This window comes from Oryx dammah, unplaced genomic scaffold (genome assembly GCF_014754425.2).
Source record: "Oryx dammah isolate SB20612 unplaced genomic scaffold, SCBI_Odam_1.1 HiC_scaffold_2, whole genome shotgun sequence".
Taxonomy (NCBI): Eukaryota; Metazoa; Chordata; class Mammalia; order Artiodactyla; family Bovidae; genus Oryx; species Oryx dammah.
In genome coordinates this window covers 87,148,220-87,164,734 of record NW_024070186.1, presented here as the reverse complement: position 1 = coordinate 87,164,734, position 16,515 = coordinate 87,148,220, and positions in this window count along the sequence as shown.

Genomic DNA, 16,515 nt, shown 5'->3' with positions numbered 1-16,515 from the left:
TGGCTTAGAAGAGGCCTGTCCAGAGTCAAGGAGATAAATCAGATGACATTCCTAGGTCCATTCCAGATCTAGAATTAAACAGGTTGGAAACCTGTTCAGACCAAACTCCTGGACTGAGTAGGTTAAGAGTCAGACATTCCTAACCTCTCTAAGGGTGGGAGTGGGACCACTCCAGAGTGGTTGACTGTGAAATCAGCAGTGAGCCTGGCGTCTCCAGTACTGTACATAGTCAGAGCTTTTGCAGGGGCTTTCCTGCTCTACCTATAGGAGTTGGATTAGCTTTTGGCTAGGCAGCAGCTTTACGTGGTAGGTATTCTATTCTCCCCATTCACTTAACAGACTGAGGCACTGATGTTCAGGTCATGGGGGTGGCTCTCCCCAACTTGTTTTTCGGGTTCCACACTGTGGCATCTCTGCCATTCTCTAATGCATAGCTTCCAAAGTTGCCCTTGGAATTGACATCCCCATCAGCCAGAGGTGAAAAAGAACCTGAAGATGTGAGGGTGGGAGGTTTGGATAGGCCAGGCTTCACTTCCTCTTATATCCCACTAGAGAGAACATAATCGCATGGCTCCCCAAACTGCAAAGGAGTCTGGAAAATGTAGTCTAGCCATACAGGCCAGAAGGGGAGAAGCGATTTGGGTAAACAGCTGGCAGTCTCTACCCCACCACTTGCTATCAGTAGGGCAGGGAAAGGAAAGGGAGGAGAAAGGAGATTCATATCTCTGGCCTCAGTTTCCTCCTTCATAAAACAAGGGTGTTGAATCAGATGATCTGTCAGGGCCCATCTGTTTTCACATTCTGTGGTTCCAAGAGGTGATGAAATGTCCTTCTGCACCAAAGTAAACAAGCCTGAAGGCTCCTGCGGCAGCCTGTGCACGGCCTGTGGACTCCTCCTCTGCCAATCGTCTGGAGGGTGGACCCTGCAGAGAGGGCCTTGGGTTCTCTCCAAGTTCTGTTCCTGAGCTGTTCTCACTCCTTGGGCAAGAAAAGTGATCTCTACTGACCTCAGTCTCCCCAGCTGTACAGTGGGGAGAAAAAAATCATGACCTTTTGCTGCCTCTTGGGGTTGATCTGAGGATATGATGAGATCACTGTCCAGAAGCCATCAGGAGCCCATTGGACTTAAAGTGCTGCACATGGTGCTCTGATTTTAACCAGAGCCTTTAGTAACACTGCCTTCAGAACCGGCCCAGAGTGTGCCTGTTCCTGAGGGTAGTGTCTCAGTAGGGTGACTGCATATCAGTAACGTCAGGGGACTAGAGACCCTGAGGGCTGAGAAGCCAGTCAACAGACTTCTGGATTGAGCGTCATCTGGGGGTGGGATACTGGGCCTGCTCCTCTGCGGTGGGCTCATCACATTTTTACACCCGGGGAGTATTTACTCACCCTCTCATCTGCTTGTCCCTTCCGCCCCTCATCTGTGAACTGCTTTCTGGGAAGTCCTGAACCCAGCACAGTGCCTTCTTTCTCTCATTTAGTCATTCAACAGATATTTACTAAGTGACTCCTCTGTGCCTGGCACTGTGCTGGGTGCTATGTTGTGCTGGCACTGTGTCTGGCACTATCTGTTGGGTGAGTCTCTCAGACCTCACAGAGCTTAAAGGTTTGGAGGAGACAGATAGCAATCAAAAGAATGCAATGTAAACTTGTCATTGTGGAAAGTGCCCTGGAGGAAGAGACATGGTGTGAGGTTTCCCTGTAAACATGATACTGAGCTACTATCTGGAAGCTCTGGAAGCAATTAACATGTAGGCTACTAATCAGGCAAATGAGAGTGGGGAGCAAAAGCCCTGAGGCAGGAAGGATTGAGATAAATGGAAAGGACCAAAGCAAGCCAACCTGGTTAGAACGCAGAGAGTGAGGAAGAGCATGGAGGGAAGTGAGGCTGGAGACTTTCAGAGCAGATCCTGACAGCCCATTTTGAAGATTTTTTGCTTTATCTTAATAATTCAGAGAAGTCATTTTAAGGTTTTAGGTTAGTGAGGTGGAGATGGAAAGTGTCATTCGGCTGTGACAAGGGGAATGATTTAGAAAGAGACAAGCGCTGACGCCTGAACTTTTGGAGCCCATGTGAGAAATGAAAATTCTTGGACAAGGATGATAGAAATGGGTTCAGAGAAGAAAACAGACTTGAGACTGCAGGAGGTAAAATCCATGAGATACACAGATAGATACAGTGGGTAAGAAAAAGAGGTCAAAGATTTCCCGAGTTTCTGGTCTTCATGATTGGATGGATAGTGGTATCACACAAGGAAGGCAAGCAGTGGATGAGAACTAGATCACTGTGGTCAAGATCATTAAGTTTGTCTTGGACTTGGGAAGCTTTTGAGATGCCCACGTGGCCATGCCAAGTGTGCCTCTGCAGACCTGGAACTGAGAGGAGAGGTCCAAGTTTGAGGTCTAGATCTGCGTAACAGGGAATGAGATCATCTAGAGAGGGCTGTAGTAAGTGAAGGAAGCCTAAAAATGAGCCTGAAGGACACATCGTGAAATGGCTGGGGAGAGGTTCTCTGCCAGAAAGGAGACTGGGAAGGAGCCATGGAGATGTGGGAGGACTTCCAGGAAAAGCTGTGTCACTGGAGCAAGGGAAAGAGATCATGGTTAACAGCATGTAACTCAGCTGAAAGGTCAAGTAAGGTAAAGACCTGAAAATCCACTGGTTTTACCAACATGGAAGTAACCAGCAACCATAGTAAGAAAGGTGTCAAGGGGGCTGAAGGGACAGTGGAGCGAGTCGGGAAGGATGGGAAGTGGTGAGACCAAGCTGGTCGATACAACTTCAAGAGTTTGGCTTTGGGCTTCCCTGGTGGTCGAGTAGTTAAGAATTCGCCTGCCAATGCAGGGGACATGGGTTCGATTTCTGGTCCGGGAAGATGCCACATGCCTGGGAATAACTGAGCCTGTGGGCCACAACTGCTGAGCCAGCGCTCTAGAGCCCATATGCCACAACTTCTGAAGCCCACTCTTCAAGAACTCCTACTCCGCAACAAGAGAAGGCACCGCAATAGGAAGCCCACACACCGCAACAGAGTAGCCCCTGCTCGCCGCAGCTAGAAAAAGCCCACATGCAGCGACAAAGACCCAGCACAGCCAAAATAAATAAATAAATAAATCTTTTTTTTTTTTTTAAAGGAGCTTGGCTTTGAAGGGGAAAGTGTATTAGGAGAGTGACTACAGGGGAGTGGAGGGGCCCAGGAGTTTTTGTTGATTTTAGTGGCAGAATGTGGTCATAGAAAGGGTCTGCTTGGGAGAGAGAAAAATCGAAGGTTAAAAAAGAGAAAAGATGAGTGACAGAATAGGGCTTCTGAGAAGCAGGTAAAGAGAATCTATAGCACAGGCGGAAGGACCGGCCTTGGGAGAAGGGAAAGAGGAGAGGGCTGATGGGGTTTGGATTTCTCTCTGAGGACTTGAAAGTTTTTTGGAAAATAGCAAATACAAGGCTATTTGTTAAGAGTTGGGGGACTGAAGGGGTGGGACCTCTGAATATGAAATTTGGGGGAACATCAATACATTCATTTCCTAGGCTTGCTGTAAAACAAAGTACCTACAAACTTGGTGGATTAAAACAACAGTTTATCCTCTCACAGACCCAAAGGTTAGAAGTCCAAAGTCAAGATGCCAGCAGGGCCGTGCTCCCTGTGAGAGTTCCAGGAGAGAATTCTCCCTTGCCACTTCCTAATTCCTGGTGGCTGCCAGCCATCAGTGGTGTTCCTTGGCTTGTAGACATATGGCTCCAGTCTTTGCCTCTGTCACCACATGGCCTTCTTCCTTCTGTATCTTCACCTGGCCTTCTTATAAGGACACTAGTCATTGGATTTACAGCCCAACCTAATTCATTCTGATCTCATTTTAACTTGATTACATCTGCAAAGATCTTTTCAAATAATGTCACATTCACAAGTACCAGTGGTTAGGGTTTGAACATTTCTTTCTGGAGACACAGTTCTACCCACCAGAATGAAGAAGTTTAGAAAGCTGTAGAGTGTGAGACCAATGTACCAGTAGACCCACCCTGTTCAGGGCTCCCAGAGCTTAGTGGACAGTGTCCAGCATTCCCAGCTCTTTCCAGGGTGCTCCTCTCTGCTGATCTGCACCCAGCATCCTTAGCCTGAGCTGGGGCGTGTCAGCTCTCTCCCATTTCAGGGTAGATTCCTTCCCACCAGGAACAAAGACTTCTGCCCTCCCTTGACCCCTCCTCCTTTCCCGTCTCTGTCTCATCTCTGCATTCCACCCCATCCTTTCCTCTGCCAGTGGTGCATCAAGAACCCCTGCAGACAGAAGCTGCTGAGCCAGCCCTGACAGCACTAGGGCTGTAACAGAAGAGAGGATGCAGGCCCCCAGGGAACACTTGCTACACCTGCACTGCTTTGTTCAGAGTTCCAGGAAGTAGAATGCCTTGGGATTTTGACAAGAGGACTGAAGGAATAAACACATCTCCTTATTTTTGACCCCCCAGGAGATGCCTAACTGTCCTTTTCTGGTATGTCAGGAATGGTTTCGTTTTGTCCAGGCCAAGCTGGGCTGCTCTCTGCCTGCTGGTGCAGGGCTCCAGAGGCATTTGCCTTGGATGGCCAAGGTGAGAACATAAACACGGCAAGGCAAACGCACTGCAAACGGGCTGGGACCTCTTCCAGGGAGGAAGGCTTGTTCAGGGCTTGGCCAAGCTCCCAAGCATCATGTACAGCAACCCTGAGTTCCAACTTCAACAGCTTGGGGTGGGTCCTCGAATGACCTTCCATTTCTTGTCTGCCCATCTGAGAGGACTGTTCCTTTCCAAACAACATTCCTCCGATAAAATCGGTTACACACTGGAAACGTCAAGGAGCCAGGAACATTCTCCAGCGCAATGGGACTCTGATAAAGTGGTCTGATTTTGCCAGGCCTTCTAGCATGAAAAATCCTCCCCAGAGCAGGCGGAGAAATTCCTGGGATGCCAGGACACAGGGCAGAGTGGCCTGGGCCCTAAGGAAAGAGCAGAAAACCCAGAATGACATTCCTGCCATGGGTAGAGAGGCCTGCGTTTGCAGGCATCATCTCATTCACCAGTCAACACATAGTTGACAAGGACTCTCCAAGTGTCAGGCCCTGATCCGAAGTCACTGGGAAGGTGGTATCTTCGTGTGACAGCTCAGCATTCCTGTCTTTCAAAGAGCAGCAATAATTTGGTCCCCACACACAGCCCAGGGTAGCAATCAGGAGCAAGTCTGTGGCTTCACCTGCATGGGTCTCCTCCGTGCGCGCTCTTCTTCAAGTATCACTTTGCATCACTGAGTGCCTCCCGGTTCACCAATTTCTCTGTGTCTCCGTCAGACTCTCTTTTCCGCCCTTTCCTTTAATCAAATTCTTCTTTTCTTCTCCTTTTTTCCATTTCTTTCCTCTAACAAACTGTTACACAGAACTAAATACATTTTAAAAAGTATTTGTGGAATAAGCCTTTACATTCTCTGGGTTTTATTCTTAAAATTGGTTGAAGAACATGTGTCCTCTGTGTCACCTGCATTTCTTACAGGACCATGAGTCACTATTCACAACTGCTTATTAAAATGCGACGTACATAGAAGACGTGTAGGGTTCTGCAAGTGCACACGTAGTGGCTGTGAGTGTGCCACCCCGAGCTCACTACCAGAGCGTAAGCAGGGGAGCACTCGCGTGGAGAGATGTCACGTTCTCCTCTGCCCGTCCTCCCACACCGCCACCACCATCCTGAATTCTTCCAGCACCGATTAGTAGTTTTTGATAAAATACAAAATACCTGTTTTTTAAATTTGCTAGCAGTGGAGTGCTGTAGGATGCACCCTTTGTGCCTGGCTTTTATTGCTCAGCATATGACGGCAGATTCACTCCCATGCGGCTATCAACCCTTCATTCTCCTTGCTTCACAGCACCCAAGCTGGGGGCCAACCCACAATTTATTTTCCCTTCTATGGTTAATGGGCATTTGAGTGGCTTCCATGAGCAGCTATTACAAATAATGTTGCTATTAACATTTGCGTATGTGTTTTTTGATGGCACCTATTACTTTTATAATCAGGGGGGGAAAAAGAAAACTATTTGCATTTTAAAAGATGGAGGTAGACCAGTGCGATGTTTTTAGAAAAGGGCTCTGGAGTAGGAAGTAGAACGCATGAGAACACATGAGCCTTTGTTCTGGCCTCTCTATTCTCTATTTCTACAACTTTGAGCCAATCAATTAATCTCAGTTTTCTCATTTGCAAAAGATGGACAGTAATATCTGCCATTGGTAGGCATGCCTACCTCACAAACAAGACGGATGAAGGATATGAGGGGTTAAGTGTCATACAAAAATGAAACACATTAAGGAAAAAATAAATAATGGTTACATCTTGATTTACCTGTTTTTAAAATTTGAGAAAACAAAACTGAACCTGGGGCCTTAGACAAAAGATCTCCCCAATCGTGACCCACTGTAGGCAATATAAGATACATACGTATCTCAAAGATAAGAAATAACAAATAAAAGACAATAAATGTCTCAAAATGTCCTGTCTCCAAAAGTCTGCTTCACATGAGTGACTGAGAACAGGCGGCCTGTGACATCTCTTATCCCTTTCAAGTGGCCTTGTCTCTGAGTAGATGGGGCCCAGGTCTAGACAAGCTCCTCACTGACTGAGCTAGGAACCTGGGGGATGGACCCAGGACTCGCAAGACAAGGGGTGTGCCCACAGAGGACACACAGAAGGCCAGGACTGGATGTATCTTCAGATCCAGACCAGCGCGCTGTCCCATCCCCTGTATTGTTCCCTCATAAGGAGAGACTCAGACAACAGTACAGGACTGGAAACAGGGCTGCGTGGCTGCTGACCAGCAGAGCGTGCATATCTGAGGCTCCAAGCTCTCGGCCAGCATGGGGTCATTTGTCAGCGGAGGGCACTGGGGCTGTCCACATGCTAGTGCGGATGCAGGCTAGGCATGGCCATCCCACCCTGTTCTTCCTCCCCGCCCAACCCAAACAAATCCTGTGCTGAGCCCCCACCCTGCAGGGAGCGCCCACAACACTAGCTGTCCTGTGCTTGCTGTCCAGGGATGCAGACCTTCACGGTCCCTGCCCTTGTCTGGTGGGGGGAAAGGGAACTATGGCCCGCATGAAAGAGAGGGGTCTGGGAAGGAGGCCACTGTGCAAGAGGGGTTCTGAGCGGAACTCCTGAGGAGATGGAGACGTGAATGAGAGCCTTAAAAGCCAGGCATTGCCCTAGAGTTTCTCAGCCCAGGTTGAATATGAGAATTGCTGAGGGAATTTTTACAAAATGCTGGTGCCTGGAACCCACCTATGTAATCAGAACCATTGGCCATAAGGTGGGGCATCAGTATTTTTTTAAAGTTTTCTAGGTGATTTTTGGAACTTCCCTAGTGTTCCAATGGCTAAGACTCCAAGCTCCCAAAGAAGAGGGCCTGGGTTCAACCCCTGGTCGGGGAACTAGATCCCACATGCTGCAACTAAGACCTAGCTCAACCAAATAAATAAAAAATAATAATTTTTTAAAATTTTAGAATCAACTAATGTGGCTCTAATTTATAGCCACAGTTGATAACCATTTCCTTATCCTTAGTGCAATAGGAATACTCAAGAGAAGAGGTGATGGTAAAACATTCCTGGCAGGAGGAGAAGGGGACGACCAAGGATGAGATGGCTGGATGGCATCACCAATTCAATGGACGTGAGTTTGGGTGAACTCCGGGAGTTGGTGATGGACAGGGAGCCCTGGCGTGCTGTGATTCATGGGGTCACAAAGAGTCGGACACAACTGAGCGACTGAACTGAACTGAAAGAAGAGGTGATGCTGTGTCCTCAGTCCATAAGAAAATATGATGAATGATTATGAGTCTCGGAACATTTTGGTTGAACCATCCAAGAGCAGTCTATTCCAAATCCCGTTTCCTCTCCTCCTGGCCAGCTCAGAAGTCTGCACCCTTTTCCTGCTTCTTCATCCTAGAGCACTCCTGCAAACCAAGCTGCAGGCTACTGAGGGGGCAAGTGCTATCATCTGGCTTCAGTTTCTGAATCAAAAAGAGTGGCTTGTACACATTCATTAAATACTTGCTGAGTGAGTGACTGAATGAATCCATGATGAGATGGATGGGTTGACAGGGCACATAATAAATACTTAAAGCCATGATTGGGATGATTTATAACTAAAGAGACCTCTACTACTGAAGGTCTCTCAATCTGGTTGAGCAAAAAAAAGAGCTACACAGATCATGAATAAAAGATGCACAGAACCAAAACTACAGTCGCTCACTACACACATACACACACACACATAATTTTCCTAAATAAACTGTGCTGTTCCTTCAAATCAGCATCTTGAAAGGCCTTATAAAATTATTCCAGTGATGCTGTCAATCTTCAAAGTGTGTTGTAGTGGGATCTCACCTTTAGACTTGAGGGCTGTTTCTTGCAGCAGCAAGCCCATCCTGACCCATACAGACACACAGAGTTACATAGAGTTGCCCACTTGCCAAGCAGTTAAGTCAAAAAAACTGACACTGCCATTGTGTCTGTCCTTGTGACTTTCAGCTTGGGATTCATATTTGAACCTTAGCCTCTTACCACATATGGTGTATGTCACATTGCACAGATCAGCATTCATCGAGCCCTCTTGCTGGCTGCAGGGGGATGATTGCTAATCCTTTGAAACGCCACTCACCCTCAGGGCTGCCCAGAGTGAATCTGATAGAGACCACATGGCCCATATTTCAACCCCATCTTCATATGTGGTGAGTCCAGCTTCTTTTTACAGAGAGGCATCTCTAACTGACACAAACAATCAGGAAAGTGCACAGGCATGCACACACACACATACACACACGTGTGTGTGTTTTCAAAGAAACACAATTTACCTGCTTTTTCCCCCCTTTTTTCTTTCTTGGAATAAAACTTGGAGAAAAAAAGAAACAATTTTTAAAAAAAGAGAAAACCCCAAGCTCTCCATTGTCTTAAGAGACTGCCATTAGAGAAGTGCTCTGCCTCTTTTAGAAGGACGCTGTGGCCACCTCATGTCAATAAACGGTGATGAGCAGTCAACTATTCTTCTGCCGTCCATTCACCCCGGCCCAGCAGCCCAGGGAACAGGTAAGGGTGCCAGCCCTGATGCTGTGAGATGGGCTGCATGCCCAGGAGCAGAGCCAACTGGGGACCCCATGATGCTGGTGGGCCTTTCCTGCCATCTGCTTCACCCTTTACTTGAATGTGACCTTCCTTTCACCACCTAAGAAGAATGCCTTGTCAAGAGTCAAGGACTTACACCTCTACTTGTGTCAAACCGACAAACTGACATCTATCTCTGCTTGTGAGCCCCCTCATAGCAGCCCAGGCACACCTCCCAGATGCAGAGATGCTGAACAGTGTGTGGTAAATACAGACTTCTGCATTTTTGTCTGCAGAGAAGTGCAAACAGTATGGGCTAACCAAGCCCATGCCACCACTGCTTCTGATCTTCTCTTCCTGGGCATCCACGTGGATATGTACAGGATAAGATATAGCAAGAAAAGGATTATTTGCTCTAGAAGGCTTCCCTGGTAGTTCAGACGGTAAAGAATCTGCCTGCAATGCGGGAGAACTGAGTTCGATCCTTGGGTTGGGGAGATCCCTGGAGAAGGGAATGGCTACCCACTCCAGTAGTCTTGCCTGGAGAATTCCATGGACAGAGGAGCCTGGCAGGCTGCAGTCCATGAGGTTGCAAAGAGTTGGACATAAATGAGTGAATTCCACTTTACCTCAACCCTTGATTAACTTGAGAGTGGGATAGATATTTTGATGTGTAAGAAAATTTCCCAAGGAAGGGAAGAAAGGCTGAGAGCAGTGGTATAGGGTCATGGCCAGATGAGTCTGATTAGCTGAGGGGGGTGAGGGGGAGGCAGAACTGAAATCAGCAAGTGGTGACTGCCAGCTCCCCACACCCTGACTGCACCTGCCACAGAGCCCCTGCTGGTGTCTGGAGAAGGGGCCTCACCTTGTCTGCCACTGACAAGATACAGTGGGGCCTCCTGAAGCAAGTGGACTCCACCCTGCTCTGAGATTCTGAGCTAGCAGATGCCAAGAACCACTGCAGCTCCTGTGGACTTGTTTTCTTTCAATAGTGCCCACAGTGAGTGACACAGAATCAGCAGCGCTGGTGGGAGACCACTTCTATGACACCTCCTCCACCGTGATTTCCTCCCCAAATACTCACAAAGTCACTTGGAAGAAGGCAGGAATTATAATTCCCACTTTACAGAGAAGGAAATCAAGGCATAGAGAGGTTAAGAAGCCTACCCAAGGTCACAGAACTAGTAAATGGTGGAGCCAGGATAAATAGAGATCTTCGCCCCAAATCCCATGAATTGACAACTATACCAAACTCCCTTTCAAAGGAATCCACTTAAAGGTCAAAGGATGGAAGAAGGGATGATCTACAGTCTCTTGTTTTCATCCTTCTGTGTTATTTGTCTTTGCTCACCTCATTCCCTTGGTTCATGAGCCTTTCCATATACTCTGACCAACCACTTCCTTCAAGAAGTTGCCTGGGTTTCTTCCTCACTTGGTGTCTCCTCAGCATTCGTGAATTCAACTTGCAGCCGTCATTTGCCCGGATGCCGGACACTTTGAGGTTACACTCCAGCCCTTTCCCTGTGCCCCTCCAGCCCCTTGGCTCTCCAGACTCCCAAAGAGGGTCAGGTCTTAATCCTCAGATCCTATGTAATAGTTACTTATACGGCCAAAGGCAAAAGCTTGAAAGCAAAAGGAGAAAGGCGTGGCAGATGGTTAAATAGCATTAGAAAGAAAAGAAAGTGAAGTTGCTCAGTTGTGTCCAACTCTTTACGACCCCATGGACTGTAGCCGGCCAGGCTCCTCTGTCCCTGGGATTTTCTAGGCAAGAATGGAGTGGGTTACCGTTTCCTTCTCCAGGGGATCTTCCCAACCCAGGGGTCGAACCCGGGTCTTTGCACTGCAGTCAGACTCTTTACCATCTAAACCACCAGGGAAGCCCTAGACAGCATTACTAACTCAATGGGCATGAGTATGAGCAAACTCCAGGAGGTAGTGAAGGACCGGGGAGCCTGACATGCTGCAGTCCATGGGGTCCCAAAGAGTCAGACATGGCTTAACAACTGGATCACAACAACAAATGGCCAAAGGAACTGTATCGGTTCAGTTCAGTTCAGTCACTCACTCGTGTCCGACTCTTTGTGACCCCATGAATCATAGCATGCCAGGCCTCCCTGTCCATCACCAACTCCCGGAGTTCACTCTGATTCACGTCCATCAGGTCAGTGATGCCATCCAGCCATCTCATCCTCTGTCGTCCCCTTCTCCTCCTGCCCCCAATCCCTCCCAGCATCAAAGTCTTTTCCAATGAGTCAACTCTTTGCATGAGGTGGCCAAAGTACTGGAGTTTCAGCTTCAGCATCATTCCTTCCAAAGAAATCCCAGAGCTGATCTCCTTCAGGATGGACTGGTTGGATCTCCTCGCAGTCCAAGGGACTCTCAAGAGTCTTCTTCAACACCACAGTTCAAAAGCATCAATTCTTTGGCACTCAGCCTTCTTCACAGTCCAACTCTCACATCCATACATGACCACAGGAGAAACCATAGCTTTGACTAGACGGACCTTAGTCGGCAAAGTAATGTGTCTGCTTTTGAATATGCTATCTAGGTTGGTCATAGCTTTTCTTCCAAGGAGTAAGCGTCTTTTAATTTCATGGGTGCGGTTACCATCTGCAGTGATTTTGGAGCCCCCAAAAATAAAGTCTGACACTGTTTCTACTGTTTCCCCATCTATTTCCCATGGAGTGATGGGACCAGATGCCATGATCTTAGTTTTCTGAATGTTGAGCTTTAAGCCAACTTTTTCACTCTCCTCTTTCACTTTCATAAAGAGGCTTTTTAGCTCCTCTTCACTTTCTGCCATAAGGGTGGTGTCATCTGCATATCTGAGGCTATTGATATTTCTCCCGGCAATCTTGATTCCAGCTTGTGTTTCTTCCAGCCCAGCATTTCTCATGATGTACTCTGCATATAAGTTAAATAAGCAGGATGACAATATACAGCCTTGATGTACTCCTTTTCCTATTTGGAACCAGTCTGTTGTTCCACGTCCAGTTCTAACTGTTGCTTCCTGACCTGCATATAGGTTTCTCAAGAGGCAGGTCAGATGGTCTGGTATTCCCATCTCTCTCAGAATTTTCCACAGTTTATTGTGATCCACACATTGTCTGGTATTCCCATCTCTCTCAGAATTTTCCACAGTTTATTGTGATCCACACAGTCAAAGGCTTTGGCATAGTCAATAAAGCAGAAATAGATGTTTTTCTGGAACTCTCTTGCTTTTTCGATGATCCAGCAGATGTTGGCCATTTGATCTCTGGTTCCTCTGCCTTTTCTAAAACCAGCTTGAACATCAGGATGTTCACGGTTCACATATTGTTAAAGCCTGGCTTGGAGAATTTTGAGCATTACTTTACTAGCATGTGAGATGAGTGCAATTGTGCGGTAGTTTGAACATTCTTTGGCATTGCCTTTCTTTGGGATTAGAATGAAAACTGACCTTTTCCAGTCCTGTGGCCACTGCTGACTCTTCCAAATTTGCTGGCATATTGAGTGCAGCACTTTCACAGCATCATCTTTCAGGATTTGAAATAGCTCAACTGGGATGCCATCACCTCTACTAGCTTTGTTCGTAGTGATGCTTTCTAAGGCCCACTTGACTTCACATTCCAGGATGTCTGGCTCTAGGTGAGTGATCACACCATTGTGATTATCCAGGTCATGAAGATCTTTTTTGTACAGTTCTTCTGTGTATTTTTGCCACCTGTTCTTAATATCTTCTGCTTCTGTTAGGTCCATACCATTTCTGTCCTTTATCGAGACCATCTTTGCATGAAATGTTCCCTTGGTATCTCTAATTTTCTTGAAGAGATCTCTAGTCTTTCCCATTCTGTTCCTCTATTTCTTTGATATAGACACAATTAAATTAATGATCTCGAGATGGAGAAGTAATGCTAGATTATCTGGGTGGGCCTATCTAATTAAACGGGCCCTTAAAAGCAGAGGAGGCAGGCAGGAGAGTTAGAGAAGATGTGATGGCAGAAGCAGAGGAGGAGGTAAATGGGCTTGCCGATTGCTGGCTTTGAAGCCTCTAGAAGCTGGAAAAAGTGAGGAAAGAAATTCTCCCCTGCATCCTGCAGAAGGAACCCAGCCCTGCTGATGTCTTGATTTTAGGCCCGTGGGACCCATTTCACACTTTTGACCTCTAGAACTGTAGGAGAGTACTTCTGTGCTGCAGTAAGCCACTGTTCATGGCGATTTGTTACAGCGGCAACAGGAAAGTAATACATCAGGACTGAGTGCTCTAATTATTTTGCTCCTATCTCCACTGGGCCCCCTCCACCTCCGCTACCCACACCCACGAGGCACTGGACAACTGGTCCTCGGCATGAAGGGAGGGGTGAGGGGCTCTGTGAACCTCCAGTGACCGGTCCTGCCCCTGCAAAGTTCAGGACTGGTTCCTCAGCCCCTCCTCCCACACGCTCTGATCTCAGAGGGGGCACCCCCCACTGGCCCTCTCTTCCCTCCTCCACAGGAGAGCAGAAACAGAAACCATGTCTGAAGCTGGGTGGCTCCAGAGCCTGGAGCACGCTCCCTGGATTCTCACAAGGATCTTCTGGAAAAGCCCGAGCAATGCTGAGGGCGGATTTTTATCATCACTCTCAGACTTCCCTCCTCATTCCTCAGCAAAGAGTGGTGCAAACCCCTTCCGGCCCTGGCCCTTGGCTGCCTTTTCAGGACTCCCCCTGCTGTGCACTGCCTCACCCCAACATTCTGGAAGCCCTCAATTACTCTTCAGTCCCGTGTGCCTTTGATCACGCTGACCTTTCTATGGAAAATGTCCTGCCCCTCCTCTCTGCCCATGAAGTGCTTGAATGAGGTCAGATATCTCCTCCTCCAGGGAGACCTCCCTGACTACTGTCAGAGTGGTTATGTGCTCCTCGGTCTACTCACAGATCCTGTGTCTGCCTCTATCACTGCTCTCACTGCTACTGGGATCCCTTTAGCTTTCCTCACTTTCCCTCTCCATGAGGAAGATGAAGCTACCCGCCAAGCTCCCACCAGCAGAAGCAACACGCTGCCCCTCGCCTCTCACCAGCCCATCAGTCAGTCTTAGCTCCTCCCCATGGGAGAGGGAACACCAGTCTGATTGGTCCAAGCTGGGGCCACAGTTCATGAGCAGGCAGGCCCTGGAGTTGAAAGGTAATAGATGATCACTTTATGACCTCTGTGCATGTGTTATTGGGAATGGGGCCAGCTGGTCACTCTCTGCCTTGATTCCAGCCCCTCATCCAAGGGTCTGGGAGAAGCAGATTCTTAGATTCAAGAGGAAGAAAGTTAGACATTACAGGTCTTGCTTCAGCCTTCTGGTATCAGCTACACCATATCAGCATGGTGTTTTCCATCCTTAATATACTCCCTTAATCAGAAACCTGGAGGGAAGGCAGGATGATGAAATCCTGAACCTCAGACCTCCACACTGACTTAGAATCGTTTGTCCATGATGCTCTCTATTGATTACGTAGGTCAGAGAAATTATTAGCATGATTCCCAGACACATCTGAGAAAATGACCCCTGTCCTGGTTCCCAGTCCTGAGTTCAAGAATCCTCTAGAACTGAGCAGTATTCACCTTGAAAGTTTGACAGTGGTGACTGAGGAGTTAGTTCGTTTCTGCCTAAATGGCCTGTGATCGTATTTTTACATTATAAAGCTCCGAGATTGGTTACTCAACTCAGGTGAGGTGGTCTCAGGCACGTGTACAATTGCTTCAGTCATGCATGGGTGGGTAGATGGGTAGACCAATGGGTGGGTCAGTGGGTGGGAGGATGGTTGAGTGAATGGAGGGATCCGTGGATGAATGAGTAGATGGTTAAATGGATGGGTGGAAGGATGGGTCATTAGAGGGATAAACTGAAAGAAAGTGTGGCCTGAAGGGAGGCATTTATGGCCCCAGAAGATCTAATACGATCCTCATTCATTCAGATGTTTTCCCCTACAACTTGGCACTCCTCGGTTAAGACCTTGAGTCTAGGAATCTGACCCTTTGCCTTTCTAAGAAAATGTTGCTAGTCTCACTGCCATATATCCTGACTGTGCTGGCATTTTTAGCATTCTTTATACAAGCAAACCCTCTCTAAATGATCCAGCGTCATCTGCCTCACCTCTCTGACACCTTGCACTCACTGCTGACCTCTGTCATACACAGACAGTACATGGTGCCTCTCATACGCCGCCTCAGATTCTCTCTGCCCCACCTGATTCTGGGGCTGCGGCTGGTCCCTCTTAGCCACCACTACAGCAAGAAGTCATGCCGGGCTCCAGTCAAGTTCATGTGCACAAACCCAACAGCACCTCATGCCCATGGGGTAGCCGCTTGCTGCAGAAACTCAGTAGGTACTCACACAAGTTGAAATCACAAGTGCAGGGGGCAGGGTTAATGCCCCTCCCAGCTACCCTTTGACTGTGGGGAACAGGAGCCAGTGGATGAATCCTCATCCTTTCCTCCCTCTGCAAGGTGGTCACGAGACAGGTGTTCCTTCGGCCTCTCAAGAGTCCTCAGAGACTAAGTGCTCCACTGCACATGATGCTAAAGGGCCACTAACCCAACGTCATGCCTTCTCACCTGGTCCACCCTCTTCTTTTCTCTCATTCCTTCCCTAGATGTACCCCCTACCCCCACCCCCGCCAATCAAGCAATAACACATAGACTTCTGCTTTCTGGGGAGTTCAGCCTAAGAATCCATCACTCCATTACTGCTTTACTGATTACTATTTAAATAATATAGTTTTGTTTAAACACAAGATATCTGGATCTAATTAGAGGTTCCAGTGTTGAGTGTCTGCCTCCCACACTAGACTGTGTGAGCGACTCCTTTCAGTATCCCCAACACCAAGCAGAACACTGGAATTCTCTAGCACACCCATCTCCTTTCACCCTTTTCCATAAAATCAATCATCTGGGAAAGTTCTCATCTTGGATACCTGAATCTTCTGCTGTGTATGGTTTCCAAACCCAGGACCATCTCTATCAGAGGGGATATTCTTCTAGCTTATTATGCAGAATTCAAAAAAGCCAAGGGCAGTATCACGAAAGCCTTCTGTGACTGGCTGAAAAACAGTGCCCCCAAAGTGGGCGCCCCCATCCCCACCCCTGTTACTGTGACTGTGTCCTCATTTGCCAAGGCCTTTGCAGGTGTGATGAAGTTAAGGCTCTTGAGATGAGGAGATCAACCCACTAAATGCAATCGCATGTCTCCTTATAAGAGGGAGGCAGAAGCCCGAGTTGTGTGCACACAGGGGAAGGCAAAGTGGTCACATGGAAAGAGATTAGAAGATACTGGTCTTAAACATGGGAATGATGTGACCACGAGTCAAAGAAGGCAAGCATCCTCCAGAAGCTGGGTGGGCCCAGACCAGACTCTCCCTGAGAGCCTCTGGGGGGAGCACAGTCCTGCTGCCACCCTG